At 42.8% G+C, this 27,630-nt stretch overlaps 2 long non-coding RNA genes across 3 annotated transcripts in view; both read left to right on the top strand.

Annotated features, from left to right (window-relative positions):
• Positions 1-14,160, top strand: part of LOC148052021 (uncharacterized) — a 53,877-nt gene extending 39,717 nt beyond the window's left edge. The window contains exons 4-5 of one of the 2 annotated variants that reach the window (XR_015699316.1): positions 13,597-13,806; positions 13,903-14,160. This is a non-coding gene — a long non-coding RNA (uncharacterized LOC148052021). Of the gene's footprint in view, positions 1-13,596 lie in introns of both variants that reach the window. The other variant, XR_015699315.1, reaches the window with a different exon arrangement.
• Positions 14,161-22,061: 7,901 nt separating this feature from the next.
• Positions 22,062-25,135, top strand: LOC148052020 (uncharacterized). Its single transcript, XR_015699112.1, has 4 exons — positions 22,062-22,183; positions 22,489-22,618; positions 24,032-24,179; positions 24,272-25,135. It is a non-coding gene; the product is annotated as an uncharacterized LOC148052020 (long non-coding RNA).
• Positions 25,136-27,630: the final 2,495 nt, after the last annotated feature.

The raw sequence follows: 27,630 nt of genomic DNA, 5'->3' as shown, positions 1-27,630 counted from the left end.
TTTGTAGAACATAGACCAAGATTTGGATTCCTGGCCTCAAAACCTGAACATACCAGCACGGGCATGAGGTTCCTTGAAAGGCAGGGAATGCTATTATCATGAGATCGCCTCTTATGAGGAGAGCAATAAGAAAATGAATTCTGGGGGAAATGCAGGTAGTTTTGTCTTTCCTGTGAAAGAAAACGCAACATCACTCCAACCCAGATGTTTTATTCAGCTGGAAATGAATAGCTAATTTTATTTTCAAGTGATCTAAGCCTTTTAATTTTTGCTTTGAAAAAGCTGAACAAAATTTCTGTGAAATGTAATATCAGTAATGAATCTTGAAAATATAAAGTAAGACCAGTAGGCTTTTTCAGTGTTTCTCCCTCTTTGATTCAAGTACTTGCTGAATTCAATCCAAATTTACAAAGCATGAGTATGCTATTAATTCAGTTTTCATTTTGCCCAGCTTACACTACTGTCTTGGTTTAAGGGTAAGTAAGTAGTTTGATGCTTGCTACCAGCAGACAGAGAGAGGTCAGGAACAGACTAAGATTGATCCTGGGTTGTGTAGGCAGTATACAAGGTGAGCTTGGCCCCTGCAGAGGGCATTACTGTGGAGTAATAGCATTGTTTGCATCAGTTTTTAGCATCAGCCGTGTAGTTCTGTGCACGTATATGTTTAAGAAAGGTCTGTCAATGCATGTAAGGACTGTCCTAGCTGTTTGCTGGGTAGGTTTGACTGCACAGTGATGTTTGATTTCCCTGTCCCATCACTCAAGATGGTTGATTCCTTTATGTTACAAGCAAATTCTATTTCTTAACAATAATTTTCTGAAATAACTTCCCCCGCCCCCCCCCCCCCCCCCCCAAGCTCAGTTTTGCACTAGAAATTACACAGGTCCATGACTTCAAACTTGTAAATGAATTGAGGGTGCAGCTGGGGCTAATTGCACCTGTCTGACAGTGCAAATTTTAGCCCTCTGAGCCTTCAAAAGGCTGTGGATTCAAATTACAGTCTACAAAACAAGAAATAGATGGCCTCTCTGAAAGCCAGGCATTTACTGAGTATGGCTGAGCTCCCCCTGAAGCTGTTAAACCAATGAGAGGTGATGGGCACCGCTGGAAATTAGGCTATGAGAATTTATATGTCTTAACTGTGGGAACTCTTACAGAGAGGCCTCTGCAACAAGTAACCCAGCCTCAAACACAGCAACTACCTTGTTAACGCGCAAATGCTCAGTTTAGATGTTTTCCTTTCCACATACATTTTGCATCAAAAAAGTATTTGTACATTCCTGTCATTATTTGCACTTTTTCTCATTGTCTATGCCCACATTGCCTCTACAGTTCTGGTTAGTTTTCTTTTTTTGTTATTTTCTCCCAAAACAGCAGCCCCCTTAGGTGACATTGTGGATAACAAACTGTGGCCATGTGTGCTATTAAGATGCAGGAGGGGAGGAAAGGTGAGGTGGGATAAGAACTTGTGGAGGTGGCAGCTGGAGGTGTGGTGGGAACCAGAGTATGGTCTGAACTGACTCAGGGGCTTGGGGGTGGTCTGAAGGAGCCCAGAGCAGAGTCAGGCAGAGATTAGCAGAAAAGGAATAGCAAAGAACAATTTGTATGCAATTCTTGTCTCTTTGTGGCTGAAACGATTCTCCAGAGAGGCCCTCAGTGTGGACACAAGGGTGAACTTGAGGATAAGCTTAAAAAAGCTGTACAAAAGGGGGTGGGGACTCTGTGACAGCAAGACTGTCCTTAGAGCGAAGAGATATGTGGTCAGCCTGAAGCCTAGCAAGAGAGGATAGGCCTGGAGAGGCAGAGGTGAACAGAGCGTTGAAGGTGTTGAAATGAGGTACCTGTGCACGGGGACCTTACGGGATGAAGAGGAAGAGTGATGTGGTCAAATCACCAGGTGGCTGCCAATGGAGCGAAACTGAGATATCACTAAGACGTTTTCCCTGCATTGGACATATCTAACCTATTTTCTTCATGTTCTGTGGTTTCCCAGCAAGGGGACGTGTTTCTGTGTGTGCCTCTCTTTCACCATGGTTTGTGTTATCGTTGCTGAAATACCCCTTTGCATCCTATTTAGCTGATACTATATTGTCAGTACCTTTGTGTGATCTCCACAGCTGGGAACACTGGGCATAAATCACTGCTATGTAAGTGCTCTTTTTGTGTGTGACGCTTCTGGCAGCCAAATGGCGTTCAGCTGTGCACAGGGCAAGAGGCCTGCAGAGTGGATGGAGCAGAAATGCAGTGAGGGAGAAAGAGCATGAATGTTCACAGCCTGACCTGCCTTTATAGGTACTGTGCTGAGCTCTCCTGTAGGCTCTAATGTATCCTCATGCCTGATGCTAGCTTGGAGCCAAATTACCCATCTTGAGAGTTAGCATCCGACACAGAATTTACGTTTTCTCTGTGTCTGGAAAGCATGTGCTTTTGAAATGCAATCTCCCTATAAACATGGCCCAGCCATCATTTTGAATGGGAATAGAGCACCTTCAAAATGAATTGCATTATGCTACTCCATTGAGGTGTTAAACTGTTTGATGAGCATTTCAAAGCTGAAGCCCTGCCACTGATTAGTAACAGTGCACATACATCATGCACCTTACCCTGCGGCAAAGCTGCTGGAGGGCTGCAGGGAGTGCCAGCCGCTCCCTCCTGGAGTATAGCTCTACCACCTGAAGTTTCTCAACTTACCGCTTATTGCTTATATTGCAGAGACTTAAGAATAACTCTGCATTTGAGTGCTCAGTTTTGAGATGGCCTCTGACATTCAGACACACATCCTAACGTATTCTCCCCAAAGTATGAGTTCCCATGGCTTTCTGAAAATGGAGCTGTTAATATTTTGCAAACCTGGGAACATCTAAGGACACAAGTCGCTTTGGAAAATACTGGCTCTCATCCAGCTCTCCCTATAGTCATGTTAAAATGACTAATTAGTATTTCTTTCATCCCAAAGCTTTGTGAGAAGATACAGTTAGTTTAGCAGTACCATGACTCTGCTACCTGGTATGAGGGAGGGATTGCTTCCTGCTTTTGTTTTCTCAAAACCAGAATAGACTACAAGAGCCGAGAGGTTTGGGCAGGAGAAGAAGAGCTCAGCAATAAGGAGGAACAATGACAGCCAACTGCCTCTTGGCAATCAAGCAGAGAAGCACTGACATCCATTCTCCTTTCTTGGGGGAGAAGGAAGACCAAATGTCAGCAGCTACTTGCATGAACATGGTGCTCTGTGAGAAAGAAGCAGGACTTCCAGGCGGTGAGACACCGAAGGCAGCTGCTGCAGTGACAGTGAAGTGAGTGCTTGAAACTCCTGCTGCCAAGGGAGAGAAAAATCAACCTGTTTGCTGCTGAATTGCTCTGCTGCACTGGTCTAGCTCTTCTCCCCTTGGAGGTATTTTGATTTTATTGACAGCACAGTGAGACCCAGCGTTAGAAACACTCAGTCTACGTCCTCAGCTACCATTTTCCTAATAAGTGTAAGTAACCATTTGTGTAACCACCGAAATATGGCTGTGGGAATCATGACATCATTTGAAATCATTTCATTTTACTAAGCAGAAGCTATGCCTTTCTACATGGCGGTACTAATTCCTGCAGAAATCCTGTCCCTCAAAGATATATTGCCTCTGCTCAGACTGTGGGCTACTTTTTACAGCTGGATTTGCTGTAAACATTTATGAGATTGTTCCCTCATTGCCCAGGCCCTGGCCTGAAGGCCGCCTTTGTCGTCCATACTCTCATTTGGTGTGAAGACTTTTTTCTCTCAGTTCCTCGGTCAGATGTTTACCACTGTAACTCTGGCCACAGGAAGGCAGAATTAATGTTTCCGCTCGATGTTGCATCAGGGTATCACATAGAAAGCTGGGAGTGAAAGGCTGGAGAGAGCCTCCAGAGAGTTTCCAGCTCAAGGTGCTGCTCCGAGGAACGATCAAGTCAGCCCACACAGCTCCCAAGACATATCACAGTTTAACTGTTCTCAGCAACTGCAGCGAAGGGGTTTTTTTGCACATCCAAAGGCAGCATATCTTAATCCCATACCACCTTAAGAAATTTTTTTTTCTTAGTATCCAAAAAGAATCTTTGCTGCTAATAAAGCACATTTTTTTTCTTATCCTTCCTTGCTGCTTCCTCAACCACTAGGGCGGAGAATAACCTGGAACTCATCATCCTTTTATAATAACATTTAATGTATAGAAAGATTATCAACCTACCCCATTGGCTTTCTGTTTTGTAGATTGAACAATGTGAAGCCACTCATTAGTGCTCATTTTTCCAAATCTTTCCCCATTTTGGGCTTTCCCCAAAAGTTCAAACCTCAGAGGAGGCTCAAAAGGTGAATGAAACATCACTTCTCCTGGTTACTGAGCCCCACCCACTTAAACTAAGACTTTTTTCTTTTCATTTTAGGATTGTTGGAACTATAAATATAAAAGGGAAAATCTGGAAATGTGAAACTCTTGGAAATGAAAATCTGTCTGAATTCATGTGAATTGTTTAACAAGTGAGTTTTGAGCAGCTCATCTTCCCAGCTCTGTGTCAGACACTGCAAGAAAGTTACTTAAAGTAAGAGTTATTTTCTTAGTCACCTTGCTGCTTTCTTGCAGCCTTCATCTGCAGGCAATACCATCTGCAAGAGTAATGTCGTCTTCAGCCTTGCTGTTCATTCTCAACTCTGTCCTAGGCATTAATTACCAAAGACACTCTTTTGTTTTTTCACATGATGACTACATGCTCTTTTTGGAATGACAGTTTAAAAGCAAAGAACCGCATCCTAGATCTGGTAAGGGCGTGATTTTAACATGTTGGATACCATATTTTCATGCTATGTGATGGTATTTCTTGAGCATCCTCATCTGCAGTGTAATCCTAAGAGATTTGCCACTGTGCTGGAAATGCCACACTTTCTACTTAGTGAGTGCACTCTGGGGGCTCCAGTCCTTTTGAGTGACAGTGATAGATAGCCTTATCAGTACTCCTTCCACTACATCCCCTGATTGGCTGGATGCACCACAGAGTAGTTATAAAATTCTTTGCTGTAGAGAGAAACAATTATAAAGCATTTTTAGAACAGCGAACTGAACGTTTTTCACAGCTGGCAGTTCTTATTTATGACAAAAAATAATTGCCTCAGCTGAAAAAAAAACTCCAAAAAGGAAAAAGAAGGTATTTTTATAGGGAATTTGGTACCCTTGGATTTGCAAGTTGGATTCTGCAGGTACTGGGTAGTTTCAAGCAACACTGAGGGTGTTGAGAGGGGTGGACTGGGTCTGCAACAAGGCACTGCTCCTAGTTGGTGGTGCCAGACCTACAGAGAGGTGTAGCTATACACTGGCCAGGTAAGGACTGAAATAGGTGGGGTTTTTTTGTGGGTGAGGGTCCTCGAGTTTTGGGGTTCTGTTGTTTTTTTTTTTTAGAATTCTTCTTTAGATTTCGGAAGAAGGTTTCTGAAAGCAGGCTGCATCAATGTAAATACTTTGGAAAATGTTACCTCAATCTGTGTCTAACCTGTGGGACTGCAAAGCTCTTCTCAGCTCTCTGGTCTCAATCTTGTCCTAGATGTTTCCTGAAAGCACGTCAGGGCAAAACTTGAGCCTACACAATGAAAAGGAAGCCCACACCTCTGGCCAGATCCCTGACTGCCCCAAAACTTGGCTGTAGCAGGTCTGTATTCCATAGGTGAATGCTGTCTTTGGAGCCTCCTCAGCTGGTAAAGGTAATGCAAGTGGGACAGGGAGATATGAAGAGCCCTGTGCCTGGCCAGAATGGGATTCCTCTTACACAGCCATTGTGCAAGAAAGCTATAGGGCTATATCCTGAAGACCAGCTCTCACCTGGTGGGAGAAACTGTAGAAACAAATGCAACTGCTAGCAGAGCTGTCACCTGCTACTGGACTGCAAATTTTGTGCAGTGCCCCTCACTCCTCACGAGTGATGATGCAGCATACACCCAATTAGTGAGCAACTTGGGCCATCTATCTAGAACGTTTAGGTATAAGAGAGCATGTGCTATACAGTAGTGTATAGATCCCTAGGCTAGAGAGGGTATAATTATAGAAACTCCTTCTTCTGAAATTGAAAGAACTAGACACTAACATAATGCATTACCTTCCAAGCACGTGTTTTCTGTTAAAGAAATTTATGAGGTATGTTTGGAGCTAATGGATACTTCTCAGTCACTGACCTGCAAATATATGTTGGAGTTCAAAAGACTTGAGCTCCTATGGCTTCATACAGATTTTTCCCCAGCATACTTTCTTCATCTACAATTTTCCTTAAGAAATTATAAGACAAAATACCATGGCCTTCGAATTTGGACTCTGCAGAACAACTGTTTCTGTGGATTGTTTCTCAGTTGGATAGGTTCTGTGAGTACTGTTCAAAATCTAATAGATTTTTAAAGTGTCCTGGCAAATACTTTTATCAAAAAAAGTCCCAATGAATCACCTAACAGAACTTACAGCCAACAACAAGCAAAAAGGGAGATTGCTTTGCAGGGTGGAGGTAAACGTTCTCCAGTTCTTTTGTTGAGCTCGCAACATATTTCCTATTTTAGTGAGAGGAAAAAATTTACCAAGACATGTTGTAAACAGTATCTATGTGACCAGTAAAGGTCTTTTCCTTTATGCTAAAGACTATTTTTGTGCAGAGAATATTATATAGCCCATTTAAAATGGACAATATACTTTTTATGTTTCTTTGCTCTATGGCAAGCGCAGGTTCCATGTAACTTTGGCTGGGAAGAAGGATTCTCCAACTCTTTGCCAAGGAAGACAGAAAAGAACTGCCAGGACAGTCCTGCAAATGCAGAATTGTTTAAGGAGTGCCTCTGCTTCGTGGCCGGAAAGCCTGCGTATCTAGGCGTCACCAGTCTGACTTTCTTTCCAGTCTCCGCTGTGTCTCTTCCAGTGCATGGGCTTTAACGCAAAGCAGCGGGAGGGAACAAAGAAAAGGAAAAGATCAGTGTTTATTGCGAGTTGGCTATGGCATCTGGGCTGATAGTATCTAAGAAGTGGCTGGCATGATGTGAGCACCCAGTGAGGCATTTGGCTGGTCTTTTTGTTTAGGCTGTGAATTATTCTCTGCAGAGATCCTGCATCCTATCCTGTCATGACATTCTGGGCAGTATTTCAAGACAAATAAATAAATAGAAACAGTAATAATTCCCTTGCACTTTTCTCTCAGCTGCAGGATTTTGGGAACCCTCACTACACATTTCTTCTAGGTCTTCATTTTTGAAAGTGCCTGTAATGGGGGGAAGAAAAACAAGCAGTTGGCTCTAGAAAAAAAGGACTGTTAAGCTTTCCATTACATCTTGCACAGGCGAAGGCCAAAGCACCCCAATTTCACATCAGTATTAGCAAACCCATAACAGCAAATAATTTCCTGGAATCTAAGAGCCTTTGGTCTCTTTAGAAAGAAGTCAACAGGACTTGCCACATGCTGTAACTAGCATGTTTTATGTGCTTTCTTGGGCTGAGGTCTCTCATCATTGTTTTCTGCTGATACCTTGGAGATTTTCTGGATCTCTGTGTTCCATTTTACAATTAACTGCTTCTGAAAAAGCCATTTTATTGATAGTCTATAGGGGCTATTCTTGGAAGAGAAATGAGTAACATATTTGAGGAAAATGTATTGTTTACCCTTCTCTCTACATGAATGTATGTGGGGTCACACAGGGACACCTGACTTTGGGTTCCAATGCTATCGAGACATATTTTCATCAGACATCTTGTGCTGAAGTCAAAGCAGAGCTATGCCTGCTCATATCAGCTGAGGATTCAGCTTTTTTAGTGAGCATAAGAAATGACTTCAAATCTCATGCTGCCACAGCAGCAGAACCAGATCAAAAATGGCCAGGAATAATGCTCGATTGCTTTTATGTCTTAGGCTGCACACGCCTGGGCACTGCAGTCTCAAGCAAAATAAAACCCCATGACTCCCTTCCTAGAGCTGGATTTTCAGAGGCAAGAGGATCCCAAAACAGGCAAAACACTCTGGTGGAGGGAAGGAAAGATAAATGCAAGGGCCCAAAGGGGCTGAAACATCACATTTTTCATGTTTTGGTTTTGTTTGTTTTTTGGTTTTTTTCCTTTGAGATAAATTTCTGCTAAAAAGGGGGCATGTTATAATGAAAAGTTCCTCATAGTACCAGTGTGTGATTTATTATGCCCAAGTGTGCTTAGTATCTCCCTAAATGTAGCCAGGCAATGACTTCCAGGATGCAAAAGTTTGAGCCTGAAAAAAGAGAAGGCTGAGACAGAATTTGGAAGAGCTTCCTTAAGCTGGAAAGCAGAAAGTAACTCTGAAGGGGGCTCACGTGTTTTTGCTGAGAAAGTAGAGGGGAGGAAGCCTGCCACGGGGAGGTCGAGCACGGGTGGAGTGGGGAGAGATTTGCCTGGCAGCAGAGATGCAGCTTGTGCCAAATCAGCGGTGACTTGAACTGGGCTTTACTGCTGACTGAATCCTGACCTGTGAGTATGGTGGTATTGCAAAAAGACGACAGCAACCAGCTGTCTTAGGAGTCACCCTGCTGGAGGAGATACTGTGAAATAGTTTTAATTATACTTCAGGAACTAAGTATTATGCACAGGTATTATATGATGGCTTTATCTACTGCACTGGTGTTTTCCTGTTTTGCTTAACAAATACTTTTTTGCGACACTGGTTGCTATTTGGGAGTGGGGAAAGTAACTGAACATTACAAAGAGTTTTTTTCAACTTCACTGGTTTCTGGATGGAGACCTGAGCCAGTGATTTGCTTGCAACCTTTATAAACACGACCTTTTGGCAGTCTGTCAGGTCTTGGCAGAAGACTTACCGTTGCTTATCACAAAAGTCTTTCATGTAAGCATGTCAAACTTAACTACACTTTTTTTTTTTTTTTATTTGGACTTGATTTTGAATTCTTTCCAAGTAAGATTTTTTAGCCTCTGGCTAGCAAAGACTCTTGGGTAGTTATTTCATTAGCAGTTAAATATAGTATCTCATGTAGAATACATACAGTTGTTTTATACCTGATCTAAATATCTATTATGTTTGTTTCTTGCCGTTTCCTTGCTAGGGCTCGTTTCTGCCACTGTATGGTTTTGTGTGCATTTCAAAGCCAATACTAATAATACATCCAGAATCACAAAAACATAAGTGTGCAAGTGATGATGCAGGCTGACACTTGGGTCTCGTTTGGTAAAAGGAGCATTTCCTTGGAAAGGTGGTGCTAAGGTTTGGCACCCCTTTTTGCCTCTCTGTTTCTCCTGCTGCAAGTGGAAGAATGTGCCCATATCTATGCTGGATCTGGTCCTCATTCAGGGCAGTCATGCCTGGTTTTGGGGGAGAATTTAAAATGACTGGAGGAGGGTTGCGTGTGTCACCTGTCTTGTACCTGTCTGCATAATCCACCTCTAGCTGTTCAAAGGGAGAAAGTAGCATATTGACAAATGCCAACACTTTTTTAGAGCACATTGTAAGATAAAACCTAAAATATATTTGCTATTGTTTTCTGCTACCCTGGGCATAACTCTGTGCCCTGAATATGTATCAAGAACAATTCCTCTGTTTACAGTTTAAACGTGAGCTATAGGGTACTTACTCCAACCGCCAGCTTCCTGGGAAAAATGTTTGCAACGACCATCTATTATCTTGGCTGCAAAAAAAGTAAACTCTTAACCACATATGAAATTTAGTGATTCTTTTCTAGCAATTGGTGTTTGGTTTTGGTGATAATAAGTGTTGGTTTGTGATTTAATAGGTCATTACCTACTTTGCCTATAATCACAAAGTAATAAATAGCTATTGGCAAGATGGATAATAGCTAGGTCTGAGAGGCATGAAAAAGATAAAACAATAGGCACAAAACCACACTTTATATTCATAGGAAATGGGTTCTAGCCAAGAAATGTGATCTAAACTGATATGCAGATTTTTATTAGATGCCTCTGATTTGGGGGGTGGCTAAACATCTGCATTCACAAGAGCTGGTTGTCTTTCTAGTTTATAAAATGTGTTTTGGACATGTTACATGGAAGTATCCCTTTCTGAAGAGTTAATTCCATATCTCATGGACCCAGACTCATGGTTGTCCCTCTGAAAGACCACACTAGCTTTTTGGGCTCAATTAAGCAAAAGTCATCAATGCTTCACTCTTCACTTGCTGCCCCATTCAACATCTACTGCAGCTGCTGGGAGTTGTACTGACTTCTGGGGCACAAGGTGAAGTTCCTCATCCCTTCCTTTCTTGTGATATCTTACTCAGTTCATGTCAAGCAAATAATGGTCTCTTATCCTTTTATATTTTCCCAGCCATTCTTGTTTCTTTCTGTGCAATTGTCATGGTTCAACCCCAGCTGGCGACTAAGCACCACACAGCCACTTGCTCACTCTCGCCCCTGGTGGGATGGGGGAGAGAACTGGAAGAGTAAAAGTGATAAAACTTGTGGGTTGAGATAAGAACAGTTTAATAATTGAAATAAAATAAAATAGTAGTAGTAATAATAATAAAATAATAAATAATAGAAGAGTATACAAAGCAAGTGATGCACGATGCAATTGTTCACCATCCACTGACCGATGCCCAGCCACTCCCCAGGCAGCGCCCCCCCGGCCAGCTTTCCCCCAGTTTCTATACTGAGCATGACGTCATACGGTATGGAATAGCCCTTTGGCCAGTCTGGGTCAGCTGTCCTGGCTGTGCCCCCTCCCAGCTTCTTGTGCACCTCCAGCCTTCTCAGCCGGTAGAACATGAAAAGCTGAAAAGTCCTTGATTTAGTGTAAGCACTACTTAGCAACAACTAAACCATCAGCGTGTTATCAACATTATTCTCATACTAAATCCAAACCACAGCACTACACCAGCTACTAGGAAGAAAATTGACTATCCCAGCTGAAACCAGGACAGCAGACAGCAAGGTAATAGTCATATTATTGCAATGTATCATATTGCATCATTGCATCATTTTTGTCATAAATTCATCATGTTGTTTTTGATTATCCCTAGCTATGCTGTGCAGAGCTCCAGGCTTGCTTTGTAGTGTGCAAGAAAGTACATGAGAAATTCAAATCCAAATGTGGCAACAAACTTCCCTGGGGTTGGGCAGGGAGGATGGTGTGGCCATGGTGCTCATCACCAACTGTTGAGCTCACCGTTTGTTTCTTCTGTGCCTCTATTCTTCATTTGACTTGGGCCAGAAAACAAAGACACAGGCAATGTGTAGATGCCTTTGACGTGGTCTGGTTTTGAAAATGTGAGAATACAGTTGCGCAGTTTTGAGCCTGACATCAAGGTCATGCAGAGGAAGCCGGTGGCTGTTGTTGAAAATTTTTTGATTAATCAAGAGGATTGACTTGAATTATCTGTCCTTTTTCTTTTTAGAAAGGTTCAAAGAGAAAATGTCTTTGCATATTTTAAGGAGGTGAGGAGATGGGGGGGGAGGAGTGAGATGCCTGCAAAAGTGCCAATGGATGTTTATTCACTCTGAAGTAGAGAGAAACAAAGAGAGCTCTTCCCTGTTTCTCACCAACCTCCCCTGTTTCCAATACGTTAGCTTTACATCAGCTAACTTTAAAAATAAAATGTGCTCTGGGAAAAGAGATTAAAATTGCAAAGTGGTTTCCTTTCCTATCAACAGGACTGACAGAAAAATGACAAAATGCTTGTGGGAATGATTAAAGTGAGTGAATGTTCTCATACATGTCATGTCATATATTGCTAATTTATACACATTTGTTTTCGTAACAATCTGGCAAATTTCAAGAAAGAATCTGCCAGGAATCAATGGAAAAAACTGCCCTGTATATTTTTTTGGAAATTAATAATAAGTATTTGTTGTGTTTTATTTGGATTTTAATGACATCTGTAACAAGTGATGGATATCAGGAATGGAAACAGCCAGTAAGAAGAGGCCGGATGGCTCACAGCAGGACTCTGGAGACTTGGGACCTCTTGCTGGCTCTGCTGTTGGCCTGCTGGGTGACCTTGGTCAATCAGGGTACCCCCCTCTGTGCCTCCATCTGGGCAGTGGAAATACTGACGCTTGCCAACTTTGCAAGCTAGCTAGACTGCGAGATAGGACTGGCCAGGAACCAGGAATTCTGCTCTGTAAAGAACTGCAAGGTCCAGTGTTTCATTTTTTCTAAAGGAAAATGAGGAGGTGAGACCTATGAAACTCTCCCACAAGGGAGCAAGGCTCTGTGCAGTGCAGAGTGGGGATCTGAATCTTTGCCTTCCATACCTGATACATGTGCTCTCGACTGTTGGTTTTCTAGGGTTTCCTTACATCCTTTCCTCTCTTTCCTCCTTCCTTCTTTCCTATCTCTAAAGAAATGTTAAGCTTCTAATTTCCTGAGTGATACAGTGGTTAATAAATGCAAAATATGAATTAGATATTCATTCACTTGCTAGGGCAACACTCTTCTCACTCATCTTTTGGCCACTCCACTTTCAATGCGTCAGTAGCTGATGCTTTCATTTTCCACTATTAATCTTTCCTCCATTGCCACTGATCTGCAAGTACGAGACTCTCACTTTATACTTTGACTTTTTTCTTTCAGTTTTACCCCATTATTTGGCAACATTTCTGTAGATCACCCTAAATACCCTCTAATTTCTTCAGCTGTAATTCTGTTGCTTTTTCCCTAACAAGTAGGGAGTTATTTAAATTTCCACTAACTCTGCTGTTTTCAGTGATGAGATGTTGAAATAAAAAGTTCTCCTCAAAAGACTGGGGGGAGGGCGAATATTCTGGCCTGTTCACCTGGCTTCTCAGAGGAATTCAGGTGCCCAAATCCTTTTGATTTACAGATCTTTGGAGATTTGGTCTTTAATGCTTCAATAGCCTGTAGACCTGCTGATTTAATTATCATTCAGCCTGGTTATACAAATGTAGTTTTTTCAGTCTTTCCTTGTAAAGTAGCACCTACAGCTCCTTAATCACTCCTGTTACTTATTTTATCTCCTTTGCATGCCAACTTGAATTTTTTGGCAAGGTTGTTGCCTTCTAGGTTTTTCAGCCTGAGTGTCAGGAACATGGCATGGCCAAGAATAGGCCGGGAAATATGGTTCTTGCTAGTCTGTTTCTACAGAGAGAAAATTAAATTCAATGAAAAGAAACAGTTGCTCTCCAGCAGAACTTGGTTAATGTCATGGGACAGGGAGAAAAAAATAAAGTGTCTGTGAAGGATAGCAATGGGGGAGTTAACAAGAATGTGGTATGGGAACTCAAGAGAAACACCACGCAGATGGTATATCATCCCAGCAAATACTTATGCTATTTTCCTGTCTGAATCCATTGATTTGATATGAGAAATGTGTTGTATCTAATCTGTCCAGTCCTCTTTCTCACAGATCCTTTGACAATGCATCTCATCTTGTGAATCAAATTGCATTTGCATATTCAGAGGCTGGGGCTACTGAGGCATTTACTGTTTGCAGGAGGGCTAAAGCGCTACATGTTAGAGGACAATTCCTTGCATGATCAATATTTATTTCAAAAGGGGAGATTTGCCTTCATGGCTAGCCAGACTCAGTCTCACAGAAAAAAAATATGCTGCTGGGGGTCCTTGTCCTGGGGGCCTGACTGACCTGTCTTTTTTCTTTCTTGACAGCAATGAGAAATCTCTTAGATACCCTAAGGTATCTAAGGGTAGAAGGGCTGGCAAGGGCCCAGGGAGCCTGGGAGGGCTGTGAACACCAGCACAGTGGAGCAGGGTGACCGCTTTCCTCAGCGGAAAATTTCCGCTTTCCAAGGGACTTAAACCGGAAAGGAATGCTTGGTCAAATGATGGAACTACTCCACCTCCCTAAACCACTCTATGGTGAGTGGTTAAATCTTTTTTTTTTTTTCCATTCTGTGGGTTTCTTTTGGTGCAGGTTATGTCTGATATGATCATATCATACTCTGGTGTTGAAAGGAACACCAGCACAGTGCTTTCAATGGAAGCAGAAGTGGAATTAACCCAGCTTGTGCATGGGAAAGGCGTGAAGAGGAAACCTTGGTCTTGAAGAGCAGATGACTTGATTTACTGGGACTGCTTTGAAGTCTTTCTGTTCGGCCTGACTCTTCTCTGACTTGGCGTAACACAAGAGTTACCAGCCAGAGGAACTAAAGTGTTTCGCGTATGGGAAATGAGATTATGGGACAGGATCTGTGAATTTTACCCATGTTGTTTTGGAAGAAAAAGTGATGTAAAGAGAACACAAACAATTAGGGCATATGCTGTGTTTGTTCATCTTCGGAAGCCTGTGGTAGGTGTGCCAGTACGCTGTTGTTCAGCAATTAACAATAAAGGCAGACAGCAATTAACCACATGTCTTCTCTGAGTGGTAACGCAAGTTATTTGTATTTAACCTTCAGGATTCATGAGCCACTTTCATTCTGGGAACTAGGGAGAAAGGGAAGGAAAATCTAGAGCCTGACCTCACCATGTGAAAAATGGTCAGACTATAGTTGTCAGTAATGAAAAAGCTTATATACATAAATAAATATATAAACTTTTTCCATTATTGGCAAATGAAATATAATCATTTATCATATATACACATATATACATGCATACATACATATCTATGTACAGACATATGTATTTGTTGGATGACAATAGAGTTCTATTTCTGGGAATTTTAGGCTTCATTTACTTTTAGGATCTCAGATCAGATATGTACTGAAACCAGTGGAAGAATTCTCATCAGTATCAGTGGCTGTTGCATTTGGGCATTGTAAAAACACCACCGTAAGAGCTCTGAAAGTTTGGTTCCCCCCCCCCCCCCCAGGTATTTTTGAAGATATTACACTTATTTGGGAAAATCAGCCTTTATAGGGTTCAGTATTCAAAGGAATGCGATGGGACACCCAGACTGATGCAACTAAGTCTGTTCTGATGCTGCATCCTTTTCAAGGATATTTGAGTTGACAGACAGCCCTCGTGAAGAATTGTCATTGGAAGAGGTACAAAGCTTGGTCTTTTTTTTTTAAATAGCCTGGCCACAGGGGAAGAAGAACAAGAAAACCGAAGAATACCTGTGTTATTCTCTGTTAAAGAAGAAATAACTAGTGTACCAGGATTCCATACACTGTAAGATCACTTCTTCTTTTTCCCTGAACCAAAGTACTGTCACAGAGCTTGTTTTTGGCGGAATGAGGTTTAGCAACCAGTTTGTCTCATTATAGGTAAACAGATACATTTTGGACAGTTTGCCATTGACCATCATATAAATTTGGGCTTAACTGTAATGAACTGGCTCCAAAATGTGTACTGAAATATTGATTTTTGTGAATTAATAAGATATTGTTTTCAGGTTTTTATGGATTAATACTTAGCTACAAGCTGTTCAGCATTTGGATAGAGAATATCCTAGTAGTAAAATGCAATTTTGTTTTGGAAACAGATGGAACAATTGGATTGGTGGACAGATTGTTTTAAAGGGTAGCAAGGGAGAGGCAGAAAGTGCCTTTATTGCTTGTTCTTTCAATACAAGTCATAAGTATTGCCAGCTTAAAAGGAATCCGATGAGGGTTTTTTTTTGAAAATAGAGTTTTGGGGGCTGTTATTTTTGTCTGTGCCTAAAAATGTAATTTTAGAAAAACCAATTAAAACAAGGTATTCTGGAAGGAAAACAATCATCTTTTTAGAATAAAAAGAAATCATTTAAATTGTGTCCCCGTTAATGAAAATGTATCACTTAGCTTGGAATCGAAAGCTTATTTAACACTTTAGGCAAACATGAAAACTGCTTTCCTCCTGCTGTCCCTGTTCCCATTGGGAACTCTAAAATTTTCCAATAGGAACTTTTTCAAAGGTTAATTTTCTCAGGGGAATTTTCTTTCAAATCCACCTAATAACTGTGTCATGGAGCATTTTGGATGTTCCACAGTGAGATGGAAAGAGGTCATGATATTGTAAGAGGAGCTGAAGGACAAGAGAAGTGATTTGAGCTGAAGACTGTCAGACTTGTCAGACCATTTGGTCGGGGGCAGCGCAGCAGTGGGCTAACCGTGTCGCAGACGTGGACCAGCAGAAACAAGAATGTACTCTGAAATTTGTGATCACCCTGGGAAGTTCACTGTGCTTCTGGTTACCTTTGAGCTACCAGGCTCTGGACCAGACAAAGTGTAATGGTGTCAGCTGGCACCAGTGGGAACAGTATTTCGAGTTGTACTGGTCCAAAAGGGTCTACACTACAGTGTTTTGGAGAAAACAGCAAAGCCTATGTGTTTTGCCATCATTTACTTGACTGTAACTATTCAGCTATGCTAATGCCGATTCTGATTTCAAATGTAATGCCGGGGTAACTGCACTGATTTCACAGGAGTTAATCCCCGATTGTTCAACTGAGAGCAACATCAAGGCCATAATCTCCGCTACTGAGCAGTCACAAACACAACAAATAAATAGTCATTGGCATAGCTTCAAGAAATGTGTACAGTCAGTTATTGTTCCCATGCCACGAAAAGACCTGTAACAGAGCGTTCCTGTAGGGAACAGGTTGCACTTGAAATGTAAATCAAATTCAATATCATCAGACTTGTTAGTACAGTCTTTGGTGCTGCTTGATAAATAGCACATGGAGCCTTGACATCTGGCTGTTTGGGCATTAATAAAGTACTCAGTCAGCATTTTAACTGGAAGGCATTAAGGGGAGATGCGCAAGAGTGGATGTATGTACTTCAGGAAAGATGTGAAAACCTTGAGTGTCCTTTGATTGTAAACAATCTTTGCTGGATCTCAAGGATGAGAGTGTGAAGGTGAATATGTCTCTGTTCCTAAAGCTCAAAACACGTTGTGCATTGGTGTCAGAGCACGTTGTTTCACAGGTCTGGAAGAAGCATAGCTAAGCACAGCCCATCAGGCAGAGCGTGTGGCTGAGCTCTGGGGAGGGATTTAGTTTGCAGTCACAGGATTGCCTGTGAGATGCTTTTTGATCAGAACAGAAATATTTAATCAGGTCTGTTTCCTGTAACTGTCATGTAGAGAATAAAAGTCTCCAAATTGGATTTGTGTGATCAATGGACAGGAAAGACCACCTTATCCACCTTAGCAGAGCTGACTGACTTAACAAAACTACGGTTTGGTGTGACAGCAAGGTGTCCGTATTCTGGCAGGACCAGCTCTCTCCTGCCTGGGGACACGAGCTGTTCTGGAACCATACGCTGATCATTTTTAAATTTTAGCTACAATATATACGTTCTTGTATGTCAATAGAAAACAAGCTGCTGAGTTCAGAAAGAATATGATTCTTCTTACAGCAAAATCAAAGGAAGAATTTGCACTGATTTCTGAAGGCAAGCATCATACCCTAGTAGTCAGATACACAGAAATATTTCGGTACCTAAAGGTATGTTTTGGAATTTATTCAAGTGTGTCAGTGAATTAGGAACCTGTACATAGTTTTTCGAAGGGCAGGGCTGCAGTGGGGAGCATGGTGCAAGGACCTGACCGAGACAGAAATGGGTTCAGGGCCTGAGCAAAGCCTCTCCAGCAGGTCTGGTGCCACAAGGCTACTGTTAAACAGATCCTCCAGACCTGACACTTCACAGTTTCAAGCATTTGCATAGCATGAGCAGCACAGCAGGTCTTGCTGAGTCTAATGGCACAGTAAATCTAGTAAATAAATAAGTAACATACAACAGAGAAGATGGGAGCCATGTCTGAAGTTTGTGTCTTACGGAGTATTGGCATGGTGACTTGGCAGAGTCTTCTGAAGGTTTGGTTTACCTTGATGGGTAATAAAACTGTTTTCTAATTTTCTCTCTCTGTATATTAGAAACGGACTTGTAAAAGAGGGACTGTGGGCAGCTGGCCGTAGTCTGGCTATCTCCCCACATGGCTGGAAGAGGTTGATGGGATGGAGGGTGCAGCTGTTGAAACCCCCCTGAGCACGAAGATCTGTAGGATCCATTTGGAGAGGAGCACAACTGAATCCAAGAACAAGAGGGAAACGAGTCATGGACACCAAATGACAAGTGTGGCAGCATCAGCTTCTGCTAATGACCCCATGTTTGCCTGTTCTGTGAAATCCTCTTTGAAGCAAGAGCCTAGCAATTAATGAACCTATTTAAAACAAAACAAAGCAAAACAAAACAAAAACCAGAGATTGGGATCTACAGCAACAATTCCTTACTTCAGGAAATGGAGCTTTTCTGAACAATACCGTCTTCTGTCATGCCTAATCAAACTAATTACAGAACACTACCACACTTTATTAATGTAATTTATCTCTTGCCTGAGGTGAACTATATTTATGCTCCAGTTACTCAAACATTACTGTTCCATGTTTAAAGGAGTGATGTTATTCAGTAATGTTTATGTTCCACAATATCAGGCGGTAATTGAAAAGGTGCCTGGGATGTTGGCTGTTTCCTATTTCAGAAAAGCTTGTTTGGGGCACGCATTGTTTCACAGGTATATTGGTGAACAGGTTGGACTTGGGCATGTCCTCCTCTGAATTGCAACTGAAGACCTACACAAGCCAAACATTCATCTGCAGGCATCATGTGAATAACCTGTTTAACTGAATGCACATGTTCACATCATTTAATGAATTGGGCTTGGGAGGCCAAATGTATTCCAGCTGGAGATCTGGCAGGGAAAGGCTAATATGCACTAAAGGAGGAAGGAAGGAAGTTAGTTAGTTAGTTCTAGAGCTTAAAAACATTAAAGAAAATGTCAGTAGAAAAAAATGTACTTAGTTTAAAAGATATTAATGCCTTCCATGAAGCATGCCTCTGGCATAGCTGCAGCTGCGGGGCTAATGGGCACAGCATCCACCCGTCTTTCACACCGACTGGAATAAGCAGTTTAACATCATTTACAGAGCAGGACAGCCTGAAACAATGGAAAACATTGCCCAAAACTGACTGAGGGGTTTTCCTGGTGATTGCTTGTAAATTGTTGCTGTCTGCTTGATTAAAGGAACCAGAAGGTAGGAGAGAAGCACAGAGCTGTCATGGGCCTGGCCTGATAGAGGGCTGAGACAGAGCTCCTGGATGCGCAAGGCTGGAGGTGAAGCGAGTTGACAAGGGAGACAGGCAGTCTCCTGCCTTCCCTACCTACCTGGCTTCATTTACAGTGCTGAGCTGAACTGACTCAAGGCCATTTTGGGCACCTGTCCATGCTATTTGCCTGCATTCGAGGCTAGCCCTGGGTGGCCTGAGAGGAAACCCCAGGTGAGCTTGGCCTTGAAAGTACACTCAGAAAGGACATTGCATATGGCCCATGTCTATCCTACCTCATCTACATCTTGGGCGGATAAGGTGGGCCCTTTCCTACAAGGGACCTGGCTTTGCCTGCTTTGAGGGCATCTGAGATTTGCAGACATCTCAAACCTGAATGGGATTCAAGCTGCTGAGGTATGGCATGTGCAGAGTCCTGGGAGAACCTGAGCTCAGGTAGCACAGGCACAGAGAAGACAGTGGGGAGATGGAAAAGCAGACATCCCACCTCAAGCTGCAGCACTTTTCAGTTTCAGACCTGCAGGAACAATTACTGTCAACAGTTTTCACTGGGGCAGTGCCAGCCATCTCCCAGCCCATGCACTGGGCATTAGTGCAGTGACTATGTGTTTTTTTTTCTCAGGTTGATTTAGAGAAGTTCACAGCTAAATTTAAAGCACCATTAAGTAGGATGATGTGTGGGGAACAGCACCATGCTTTTTTTTTTTTCTTTTTAACTTGGTTTATGTATTTTCTGCTTTCCTAAGTGGGTTCTTAAAAAATATCTGCCAAGTAGATTTCGTCTTGTAAATAGATCCAAATGAATTTTATTAAGATTTTTTGCATAAATCTTTTCTACCCTGGTCCCAAGTTGACTTTGGCAGTTTGTAAAAGCTTCTAAGAACAAGGAAAAAAGGAGTTTTTATCCTTTATGAATAAGTGAAATGCAAATTTCCTTGGCTAGTGGTTAAATCTTTTTTGGATTTTCCTAGAAGTGAACAATGACTCACATCCATTGATAAAGTACACCTTACCTCTGTATTATTAACAAGTGCAGTTGGGTGAATCAGACTGCATCTGCCATTGAGAATAGAGGTGCTTGTTTGGAGGATGGAGCAGGACTGAGCTCCAAGCATGTTGTGTTTATGGTTCCAAAACCGAAGTACAGATTGGAGATTTGTCCCAGGTCAGAGTCTCCTTGACAGCCTGTGCACTGGTGCATATCAAGTGCTCCTGCATAAAAAAGTTGGATGGCAAAAAATAAATAGTGGTGCTCTAGAATAAAAGGCAAATCCTGATGCCTCACACATTCTAGGAATATGCCCCTCAGACTGCCAGCTCAAAATTTAGGGTAAAAGAAAAAAAACCCCAAACCCAAAGCCACAACGAAGATGACAGGATGATGTGTAAGGTACAAACTGGCAGAGCCTGTGGTAAAAGAAGAATAGAAATTATTTTGAAATAGAAAAACATGACTGGAAAGGTAACTGAATAGCATGTAGAACCTGCTGATATTTTTTTCTGATGATAAAACAAGAAAAATCCATGCTGCAGAGCTAATCATTAGTGTAACTGTGATTTTACTGCTATGTTGGATAATTTCTTTCAACAGTGGAGAAATGGAAAGAAATATGCCAAAGATAGAGGATCTATTAACAAATAAGTCTGCTGGGGCAAGCAGAAATTAATGTAATGTGCCATGAGCGTGATGAGATCCAAAATAGGCATAAGGACTGAAGAAAATAGTAAAACGCGTGGTACAGAAAGCAGTCATTCAGTTGGAAAAAGCCATTATAGCAAACCCAAAGCTTTGGCAATTTATGCAATCAAGAAACAACAATTAATTGAAGCTGGAAGAGACATTTTTCCAGATATAAACCTGGCTTTATATTTATAAAACATTTTTTTGCTACTATTTATCTGGAGGCTGTTTGCATGTTTGGTCTACCAAGTCCTATCCTTTGTGCTTCCTACCTATCAGGCTCTCCCTAATATTGCTGCCAACGGCTCTTCAAAAGCTGTGGTCATCCGCAAGCCTCCTTCGGCAAGCAGCCCGGCAGTTGGTCCTGCCTCGTGGAGAGTGGTGGCATCTCCCTACACTACCACGTCAGCGTGGTCCTCTTGTAGCGTAGAGAAGCAGATGTGTTTCTCACTGAAAGGACAATAGCAAGAGACTTCTGGTGGCATCACCTTGGAAGAAAAATTGACAACATAGATTTTCATTAAAAAGAAAACCTAATATAAGTGTGTAAGATTTCTGTCTTGAAATCAGTGACATGCACCTGGAACAGGGTAAGATACTGGAGTTCAAGAGAGTCTCTCTGTTGCTCCCTGCATCAATAAAAATGAGAGAGAAAGCAGGATTGCAGCTGAAAGGGAATTGGTTTTGGAAGCTCCGGAGCAGTGCATGGAAATAAAGCCCCCCTCTCCTCCCTTCTCCAAGAAGTGTCTCTCCAGGGCTTGGCCAGGCAGATGAATCACAGCAGAATTTAACAGGTTAAAAAGAAGCCGAGTGAAAGTGTTCGTTAACCCTGCCAGATTTATTGCTTTATTCATTATTTATGCAGACAGCAGATGCAATACAGATTTAGAGACTGACTACAGTAAATAAATGGCTGACATGGCCCAGCCAGATGCATTAAACACTTTGGCACTTCATTGCTATTGCACCAATATGCTAATTTTGGTTTCTAATCCCAGCGCTCAGATATTGGTATTAGAAGTAGCACCCACCCAAAGCTAATGTTTCCATTGTGGATGACAGTAGCAGAGCTGAGACTGGATGGTGCCCTTGTCCTGGGGGCTGTGAGGGGTAAGTGTGCAGCGCAGAGCAGATGCTCTTCCTCCAGCACCCATAAGGTGGTAGATACTGTATGGGAAATCTCTTGCTTAAGACATGGGGTATCTGTTGCCTTCACCAGGGATCGTCTGGGGCTAATAAAACACAGTGCTCTCAGTACCTTCAGGGGCTGTAGTGGTCAGTGAGCCTTAATGGGTGACTCCTAAGCGTGTGCCAGGACTGCAGGGGCTCTGCTGTGGCTGGGGCCCTGCAGGGGGGCAGATCCCACACCTGGCACCTGTGAGGCCTTGTTAGTTGTGGGGCGGAGGTGCTAACGAGAGCTGCACCCTCCCCTGGGTCATGGCCGCTCTGAGGTGTGAGGAGCAAAGCTGCTCCTAGATAAAAAGGGAGATTGCCACTCTTAAGGTTTGGTCATTTAGCTCCATCCTTGGAGGCATGACAGCGGAGGCTGCAACTGGCAGGGGTGAGTGATTTGGGGGCTGCTGTGGCAAAAGCTTTGTGTTAGGGAAAAGGGGAGTAAGAGAAGGCTGAAGTGGGCCTGATAGTGAGCTGGGAAGGGGCTTGCTGCTCTGGGCTTGCTGGGTTGTCTGATGCTTGGCCGTGAGAAGGAATGGTCTGGCTGGGCAGCCTGATGCAAGACAGCTTGGGAAAGCTTTGTTCCTCTTGGTTCCCTTCTGTTGATGAGCTTGGCTTTCTGGAAGGCTGGAGTCTTATTTTGTTTTTTGCAGCTGGAGGATGACTTCCTTGCTTACATGACTGTGTTTTCAGGTGCAGTTCAGTGCTGTCCTCGGGGTGGCTCAGCTCCCTGCAGGTGCTGAGGGACAAGCAGGTGCTGGGGCTTGGGATGCTTCAGTCCTGATGTTAGCAGTTGCAGCTTTAGTGACAGCCACCTGTATAGGTAAGCAGTTCCCCCCTTCCTGGCAGTGCGTCACCTTGGCTCTGTTGTTGATGGTGGCTTTCTTCCTCTTAGGCTTTCCTGACAAGAAATTTGAACCATGGCAGCATGCAGGTGTGAGAGAGAAAGTGGTACAGCATGGTTTTGGGGGAAGGGTGTGGATGGGGTTTGAAATCCTTTGTGCTGTTCTGAGCATAAGGAAAACTAAGGAGAAAAAGGTCTTTTTTTTCATGATGCAGATAATGCATTTTATTCCAGTTCATGTTGATGTATTTCATACATCTGTCTTGGCCAAAGCAGAGCTTTAATAATAGACGTGGGGAGAAAGCGCTGACTGAAGGTTGCTCTGCTTGTATAAAACTGTTGCTGAATGTTCAGTGATGATACAGCCTCTTGGCATAATTTAAATAAGATCTTGCTGTCTATGGTTAGAGGAAATTTATCACATATAAATTCCTGTCTGTCATCATTGATGGTATCATCTGGCTCCTGGGTACGTACAAGTGATGGATTTGAGGGAAAGCAGCACCCGCTGTCTCTGCTTGCCCTCGGTGCAAACCCTTGCCCCATGGGAGGAGCGCTCCTCAGGGGTGCTGTGGCAGGACAGGAGGCAGGTGGAGGTGCTGTGCTCTAGATGAGACCTGTGGTGGGCTTCTCTGCTGTTTGCACTCATTAAGTATCCTGTGGCACTTGGCAGCAGTAGGGCCATTAACCCTGATGTCCTGGCTAAACTCCAGCCTGCCTAATTACATTCTGCCCATGAAGCAGTATACTCCCAATGAAGATTCAGGTGTGGAAATTATTCTTCCCTTCCTCTCCTAAACAGTGTTACGTGAAGGGTGGGTTAGTGTTGAAGATGAAACCTGTTTTATTCAGAAACCTAAATCTGAATTTAGGGATGTGACAGAAAATGGAGCCTTCAAAGAAATGCCCAGGCTCCTGAGCAGACCTAGGCACAGAATGTGGTTCTTTCCCTCTTCTGCAAATTTTTCACATTCCTTTATTAATAACAAACCTCCTAAAATCTGTTTAAGCTCATTACTTGCAGCAAATAAAAATACTTCATGCAAAAGGGAAACAGATGGTCCTGAATGTTGAAGATCTGTTTGAGATGTATTTTCAGCCCACTGTCTGGAACTTGTCTCGAGTTGTAAAGGAATCGAAGTTTAATTACGAGCTCTGCAACACTAACGCTGTGTAACCAGGGGATTCTTGCATGTTGGCCTCTCTGCATATCAACGTAACTAATTATTTTATGGTCTCCGTATCCTTGCTAAAGGAAAATAGTTATGTGTTTGTTAGAAAGAAAATAACTCTGGGGTTGGGGGCTTCCTTTCTGGGACTAAATTTTTCCTACATTAAAGTCAAGAAGTTTTGCTGTTAAGCTCAAGTAGACAAAAGATTTGCATTATCTAGGCTGATCTGGCATCCTACCTGTGGATGTGGTGTACGTGGATGGTTCCTAGCGACCACAATTACATTTCAGAGTGGAAGCTGGGTCGTGATGCAAAGAGCCTCAGACTGCAGATATACCCTGTGTGTACAGTACTGTAGCCTGCAGTGTGTGAGTATTTCTTATTTCTTTGATCTTAAAACTGTATTTGGGAAAACACAGGCTTTAAGAAGAGGAAATGCTTATGTTTTTTTTTTCCACAGGGACACCTCAGGAGGTTAATTCGATCTGTGTTACTCAGACTCCTCAGTTCCTGCTGGCACATCATCTGGTTTTCATAGTCAGTGTTCTGCTTCTAGCTGAAACACAATATGGTGCTTTAAAAAAAAAAAAAGTCACACAGCTGCTGTCATGTAGACATTGTGCTCTTAGATGACCCATGGACATGCTTCCAGTCAGGCAGATATGATCACCCAAAATGAATGAGTGGAGGAGGAAAACCTAAAGCCAGAGCTCATGCTGAGCCCAAGCAGAGGAAGAGCTGTGTGGGGGTGCACCAAGGACAGCATCTGTGGGCCAGGTTAGCCCATTTCTTAGAATAACAGTAGTAGTAATAATAATAATAAGTTGTCACCAAATTATTTTGGTCAGGAGAGAATTCATGAATCTGGCTCTGACTTTTTTCTGACATGCTTAAGGTTCATGAACAATTGGCAGGTGGGCTGTGTGAGTAATGATGCTGCTCCTTATAACCAGGCTGTTTAATGCTTGCGCTGAGTTTGATTACTTGGGACCTCTGATGCTTTTCTGCCTGGTTGGGTGCTGGACATCTTCATAGCGGGACAACAGCAAATTGTGAATAACGTGCATCTGAAATGCAGCTCTAAATGCATAATTTCAGGAATTGCAGACTGTTGAATTCATATTTGCATAGCATCTGTGAATACCAGACTGGTAGTCAAACACCTATAAATAAAAAAAAATGCTGTTGAGTAAAGGAGTTTTATTTTAAAAATTAATGACTTACATGTAGGATTTTTATGTAATGTATTTTTGTAGAAATCTTATTTCTGCCTCAAATCTAGGACTTGTTTTTTCTCACTTCTTCCCCTCATCCTTTCACAGGAAGATTGGAATAGCTGTAAAAAGTGAGGGTTTATGGAGGAGACATTCTCAGCTTCTTTCTAATAAAATCACGGAGAAAGAAAAGGTCAAGCAAGGTTTCACTTATCAGATTTTCTATCAGTTTTTCTCCTTTACCTTAACTGAAAAATAATGAAAAGTGAAAGGTATTTTTAAAAATAATCAAAATGAAAACTTCTGTTTCCTACAAAAAATAATCTGGAATTTTCTCTCAAAAAATGGTGAGTGACAGGTTTCTAACCTTGAAAATACTTGATGTTCCCCACCCTGCCTCTGGCATCATGCCCAAGTGAATCAGTGAGAAGATGTCTCAAGGTTACTCTCTTTAGCAGAGGAATGTTTCTGGATTTTTTTTTTTGTTGTTGTTGTTGTTCCTGCTTGTTTGGGGTTTTTTTGGGACATAGAAATCTCTGTTACTGCAAAATAAGCTAACATATCCTGCTTTATCCTCAAGGAAAAGAAATCCAAACAAACTGGATAGTATTAAATGTCTGCCTATCTGAGACCTTGAATGGCTCTTGCGTGTCTGCCTGTGGGCAGAGTGACGACCACGCTTGGGGCTGGGGTCTGCCAGGTGCCTTGGTGCATCACTCCCACTCATCGGGGGTCTGGCCTGGCTCTCAGCAAAGGCACCAGCGTTACTCATATGACTGGTGTTTTGTTTTGGTTTGGGTTTTTTTTCCTCATGGACTGGCTTCACAGTTAGGCTGTTTGAGGGCCTTTAATGATTCAGTCTCTGTGCCTGGCTGGGGAGGATTAGAAAGCCTCTTGCATCCTCAGCCTATAAGCTGCTCCAGCTGCCCCAGTGCAGGGGGTGATGGTGTGACGCTGTGGGGAGTTTAGCCAGAGCCCCCGGTGGGGTCTCTGGGATTAGCGCGTGTTCCCTTTCCAGGACTCAAACACATTTTCAGGGGTTTTGTTCTCAAAACCACACCTGATTTTATTATTCCATTTGCAGCAAGGGCACTCCTCTGCATACCCATTTCATAGCTCTAATAACATTCCCTTCTATTAATTTTCAACTAAGCATAAAACATGACCTCAGGAGGAGCCTAAACTTCTCCTAACAGAAGCTGCTGCTTGCCCCGTGAGCGTACAAAGCAGTGGGACCAAGTCTTTGCCAGCCCACGGTGCAGCCCTGCTGTGGGGGTGCGGGTGCTGGAGGGTGCCTGCAGCGCTGCCTGGGAAGCTACAGGTGAGCAAGGCAAGAGGGGAGCAGCTTCTCTTCCTCCATGTGCTCTTCAAGCCCTTGTGCCATACGCAGGGCGTTGCCTCCGGCTACTACATCACCCCTGCATGCGTGTGCAATCCAGGGACATCTGTTGGGTAAGCCTCACCTCTCCTCCTGGTTACTGTGAAATCTGGTTCTCGGCAACAATCTTCTGTTGGGAGATACTTGTCAAGTAAACTCCAGGGACCAGACTCCAATTTTTGGCCGTAGAAGCTTTCATCCTGTGCACTACGCTGAGCACGCAAGCCCTGCCCAGCCTGCCAGCACGGGGGTGCACAGCCTCCAGCCCTACCTCATCCCTGGGCACTGAGTTGCTCACCCAAATATTCAGCTCTGACTGTGCACCTTGGCACAGTGCATGTGCTTTAACCTGCCTGCTAATGGTGACTCATGATTTGAGCTGACAGATAACAAGTACTTGCAAAAAACTTGCCATCTGTCCTCCCCTGAGGAGGCTTGGGCTCCATTGAGATCCTGGAGTGTGAGCTCAGGGGGTCTGAGCCACTGTTGAGTGCCTGCCCAGGCAAATAAAGCTGCTGGAGGTGGCCTGTTAGCGCCAGAATTTGAGTTAAATCAGGTTTGACACTCTGAAATGATACCATCATCTGATGTCTAGTTTTCAGCTTGGCTATTTCTTCATCAGAGATTTTTTTTTTTGGTGAGAAAGTAATAAACTAGAAATCCTTTTAATTTGTTTCAACACAGTTTAAAACTGCTGGGTTTTTTTAGTCTAGAAAGTGAAAAATTTACAGGAATAAATTTTATTCCTTTTAACTTATCTACAACTTGCTTTGTTCACTGGAAACACCTACAACTTTTCTTTTGTTCATTGGAAACACCTTCCTTCTTATAAGAACTTCCCTTTGGTCTCTGTGGATGCTATGGTCCATGAGGATCCTTCCAGGGCAATGCTCAGAGCATCAGCCTGTAACGTGCTCTGCGTGTTTGTGTTCTGCTGTGTTATAAAGGACCAGCTCATTGCTTCAAGCCTGAAGCATGGGTGGCTGATACCAGTGATCTTGGGTGCCTTGATACCATGATGCTGTGGCCACTTAATTTAGATAAGATCCATCCCATAGTGTGTGCTGCTGGGCTCAACATCTTATGAAGGATCCATAGCAATCATTATTCCTAGAGTCCTAGGTCCAAGTTCTTCAGTGGGGACCAGACACCTGTATGATTCAGAAGGCAGGGGAGGCACTGGTGGCATTAAAATACTTTGTCTTAGGTGAGTTAAAGACTCCTCGT

Source organism: Nipponia nippon, unplaced genomic scaffold, assembly GCF_047370975.1.
Source record: "Nipponia nippon isolate SJK-2023a ecotype South Korea unplaced genomic scaffold, ASM4737097v1 scaffold_5, whole genome shotgun sequence".
NCBI lineage: Eukaryota > Metazoa > Chordata > Aves > Pelecaniformes > Threskiornithidae > Nipponia > Nipponia nippon.
The sequence above is the reverse complement of the archived record's forward strand: the minus strand, read 5'-3'. Positions and strand labels throughout refer to the sequence as shown.